Raw genomic sequence first — 5,237 nt, 5'->3', positions numbered from 1 at the left:
AGGGTCCAGAGCCTGCTGCTTGTCTGTTTTACCTGATCATTAATTACACCCACCTGGTGTCCCAGGTGTAAATCGGTGACTGATTAAGAGGAAGGAGGCTTATTCTGGCTGGCTAACAATAGACAACACTAGACAGGAGAAAATACTCTCTAGGCTTCTGTATGCCGGGTACAGCCTACTACCATAAATAGCTTTGATCTGTTGCCATTTTTGTTGGGGTTTGAGTTTCTGTCTTGGCTGGAGATACCCACGATAAAGTTAGACTTTTAAAATAATAATAGTAACTAAGACTATTCTGTGGACTCTGTGGAGGTTGGATGTACTTGGATCAAATACAACATAATTTCCTTGGGTTAAACATAACATGTACTTGGATCAAATACAACATAATTTCCTTGGGTTAAACATAACATGTACTTGGATCAAATACAACATAATTTCCTTGGGTTAAACATAACATGTATTTGGTTCAAATACAACATAATTTCCTTGGGTTAAACATAACATGTACTTGGATCAAATACAACATAATTTCCTTGGGTTAAACATAACATATATTTGGATCAAGTACAAAATAATTTCCTTGGGTAAAACATAAGTATTTGATGGAGGCAGGGCTTTCTCCTATAGATCTCCATTTTTATGGAATGGTCTGCCTACCCATGTGAGAGACGTAGACTCGGTCTCAACTTTTAAGTCTTTACTGAAGACTCATCTCTTCAGTGGGTCATATGATTGAGTGTAGTCTGAAGGTGAACGGAAAGGCTCTGGAGCAACTAACCGCCCTTGCTGTCTCTGCCTGGCCGGTTCCCCTCTCTCCACTGGGATTCTCTGCCTCTAACCCTATTACAGGAACTGAGTCACTGACTTACTGGTGCTTTTTCATGCCGTCCCTAGGATGGGTGCGTCACTTGAGTGGGTTGAGTCACTGACGTGATCTTCCTGTCTGGGTTGGCGCCCCCCCTTGGGTTGTGCCGGGGCGGAGATCTTTGTGGGCTATACTCAGCCTTGTCTCAGGATGGTAAGTTGGTGATTGAAGTTATCCCTATAGTGGTGTGGGGGCTGTGCTTTGGCAAAGTGGGTGGGGTTATATCCTTCCTGTTTGGCCCTGTCCGAGGGTATCATCGGATGGGGCCACAGTGTCTCCTGACCCCTCCTGTCTCAGCCTCCAGTATTTATGCTGCAGTTGTTTGTGTCGGGGGGCTAGGGTCAGTTTGTTATATCTGGAGAACTTCTCCTGTCTTATCCGGTGTCCTGTGTGAATTTAAGTATGCTCTCTCTAATTCTCTCTTTCTTTCTCTCTCTCTCTCGGAGGACCTGAGCCCTAGGACCATGCCTCAGGACTACCTGAGGACTACCTGGCATGTCCCCAGTCCACCTGTCCCCAGTCCACCTGGCCGTGCTGCTGCTCCAGTTTCAACTGTTCTGCCTGCGGCTATGGAACCCTGACCTGTTCACCGGACGTGCTACCTGTCCCAGACCTGCTGTTTTCAACTCTCTAGAGACCGCAGGAGCGGTAGAGATACTCTTAATGATCGGCTATGAAAAGCCAACTGACATTTACTCCTGAGGTGCTGACTTGCTGCACCCTCGACAACTACTGTGATTATTATTATTTGACCATGCTGGTCATTTATGAACATTTGAACATCTTGGCCATGTTCTGTTATAATCTCCACCCGGCACAGCCAGAAGAGGACTGGCCACCCCTCATAGCCTGGTTCCTCTCTAGGTTTCTTCCTAGGTTTTGGCCTTTCTAGGGAGTTTTTCCTAGCCACCGTGCTTCTACACCTGCATTGCTTGCTGTTTGGGGTTTTAGGCTGGGTTTCTGTACAGCACTTTGAGATATCAGCTGATGTAAGAAGGGCTATATAAATAAATTTGATTTGATTAGCCTCCTCCATTTTCGTACATGCAGTGACACGGTTGACACCATGTAAGCCAAGCACTGCCCTCTTAAAACATCACACTCATATCACATAATACACACAGTCAAGGGAGAACCAACTAGCCAACCAACCCAATCATGTCTGCATTCAACCAACCAGCCAACTAGCCAGCCAGCCAACTAGCCAACCAACCCCATCATGTCTGCATTCAACCAACCAGCCAACTATCCAACCAGCCAACTAGCCAACCAACCCAATCATGTCTGCATTCTACCAACCAGCCAACTAGCCAGCCAGCCAACTAGCCAACCAACCCAATCATGTCTGCATTCAACCAACCAGCCAACTAGCCAACCAACCCAATCATGTCTGCATTCAACCAACCAGCCAACTAGCCAGCCAGCCAACTAGCCAACCAACCCCATCATGTCTGCATTCAACCAACCAGCCAACTAGCCAGCCAGCCAACTAGCCAACCAACCCCATCATGTCTGCATTCAACCAACCAGCCAACCAACCCCATCATGTCTGCATTCAACCAACCAGCCAACTAGCCAACCAACCCCATCATGTCTGCATTCAACCAACCAGCCAGCCAGCCCCATCATGTCTGCATTCAGCCAACCAGCCAACTAGCCAGCCAGCCAACTAGCCAACCAACCCCATCATGTCTGCATTCAACCAACTAGCCAGCCAGCCAACTAGCCAACCAACCCCATTGTGTCTGCATTCTACCAACCAGCCAACTAGCCAACCAACCCCATCATGTCTGCATTCAACCAACCAGCCAACTAGCCAGCCAGCCAACTAGCCAACCAACCCCATCATGTCTGCATTTAACCAACGAGCCAACTAGCCAGCCAGCCAGCCAACTAGCCAACCAACCCCATCATGTCTGCATTCAACCAACCAGCCAACTAGTCAGCCAGCCAACTAGCCAACCAACCCCATCATGTCTGCATTCAACCAACCAGCCAACTAGCCAACCAACCCAATCATGTCTGCATTCAACCAACCAGCCAACTAGCCAGCCAGCCAACTAGCCAACCAACCCCATTATGTCTGCATTCAACCAACCAGCCAACTAGCCAGCCAACCCCATCATGTCTGCATTCAACCAACCAGCCAACTAGCCAGCCAGCCAACTAGCCAACCAACCCAATCATGTCTGCATTCAACTAACCAGCCAACTAGCCAGCCAGCCAACTAGCCAACCAACCCAATCATGTCTGCATTCAACCAATCAGCCAACTAGCCAGCCAGCCAACTAGACAAACCAACACAATCATGTCTGCATTCAACTAACCAGCCAACTAGCCAACCAACCCCATCATGTCTGCATTCTACCATTCAGCCAACTAGCCAACCAACCCCATCATGTCTGCATTCAACCAACCAGCCAACTAGCCAGCCAGCCAACTAGCCAACCAACCCAATCATGTCTGCATTCAACCAACCAGCCAACTAGCCAACCAACCCCATCATGTCTGCATTCAACCAACCAGCCAACTAGCCAGCCAACCCCATCATGTCTGCATTCAACCAACCAGCCAACTAACCAGCCAGCCACTAGCCAACCAACCCCATCATGTCTGCATTCAACCAACCAGCCAACCAGCCAACCCCATCATGTCTGCATTCAACCAACCAGCCAACTAGCCAGCCAGCCAACTAGCCAACCAACCCCATCATGTCTGCATTCAACCAACTAGCCAGCCAGCCAACTAGCCAACCAACCCCATTGTGTCTGCATTCTAGCAACCAGCCAACTAGCCAACCAACCCCATCATGTCTGCATTCAACCAACCAGCCAACTAGCCAGCCAGCCAACTAGCCAACCAACCCCATCATGTCTGCATTTAACCAACCAGCCAACTAGCCAGCCAGCCAGCCAACTAGCCAACCAACCCAATCATGTCTGCATTCAACCAACCAGCCAACTAGCCAGCCAGCCAACTAGCCAACCAACCCCATCATGTCTGCATTCAACCAACCAGCCAACTAGCCAGCCAGCCAACTAGCCAACCAACCCCATCATGTCTGCATTCAACCAACCAGCCAACTAGCCAACTAGCCAACTAGCCAACCCAATCATGTCTGCATTCAACCAACCAGCCAACTAGCCAACCAACCCAATCATGTCTGCATTCAACCAACCAGGCATCTAGCCAGGAAGCCAACTAGCCAACCAACCCCATCATGTCTGCATTCAACCAACCAGCCAACTAGCCAACCAACCCAATCATGTCTGCATTCAACCAGCCAGCCAACTAGCCAACCAACCCAATCATGTCTGCATTCAACCAGCCAGCCAACTAGCCAACCAACCCCATTGTGTGTGCATTCAACCAACCAGCCAGCTAGCCAGGCAGCCAACTAGCCAACCAACCCCATCATGTCTGCATTCAACCAACCAGCCAACTAGCCAGCCAACCCAATCATGTCTGCATTCAACCAACCAGCCAACTAGCCAGCCAGCCAACTAGCCAACCAACCCCATCATGTCTGCATTCTACCATTCAGCCAACTAGCCAACAAACCCCATCATGTCTGCATTCAACCAACTAGCCAACTAGCCAGCCAGCCAACCCAATCATGTCTGCATTCAACCAACCAGCCAACTAGCCAACCAACCCCATCATGTCTGCATTCTACCATTCAGCCAACTAGCCAACCGACCCCATCATGTCTGCATTCAACTAACCAGCCAACTAGCCAGCCAGCCAACTAGCCAACCAACACCATCATGTCTGCATTCAATCAACCAGCCAACTAGCCAGCCAGCCAACTAGCCAACCAACTCAATCATGTCTGCATTCAACCAACCAGCCAACTAGCCAACCAACCCCATCATGTCTGCATTCAACCAACCAGCCAACTAGCCAGCCAGCCAACTAGCCAACCAACCCAATCATGTCTGCATTCAACTAACCAGCCAACTAGCCAACCAACCCCATCATGTCTGCATTCAACCAACCAGCCAACTAGCCAGCCAGCCAACTAGCCAACCAACCCAATCATGTCTGCATTCAACCAACCAGCCAACTAGCCAGCCAACCCCATCATGTCTGCATTCAACCAACCAACCAGCCAACTAGCCAGCCAGCCAACTAGCCAACCAACCCAATCATGTCTGCATTCAACCAACCAGCCAACTAGCCAGCCAACCCCATCATGTCTGCATTCAACCAACCAGCCAACTAGCCAGCCAGCCAACTAGCCAACCAACCCAATCATGTCTGCATTCAACCAATCAGCCAACTAGCCAGCCAGCCAACTAGCCAACCAACCCAATCATGTCTGCATTCAACTAACCAGCCAACTAGCCAACCAACCCCATCATGTCTG

The sequence above is a fragment of the Salvelinus fontinalis genome, chromosome 30 (genome assembly GCF_029448725.1).
Source record: "Salvelinus fontinalis isolate EN_2023a chromosome 30, ASM2944872v1, whole genome shotgun sequence".
Lineage (NCBI taxonomy): Eukaryota > Metazoa > Chordata > Actinopteri > Salmoniformes > Salmonidae > Salvelinus > Salvelinus fontinalis.
Note: the sequence above shows the minus strand (reverse complement) of the source record.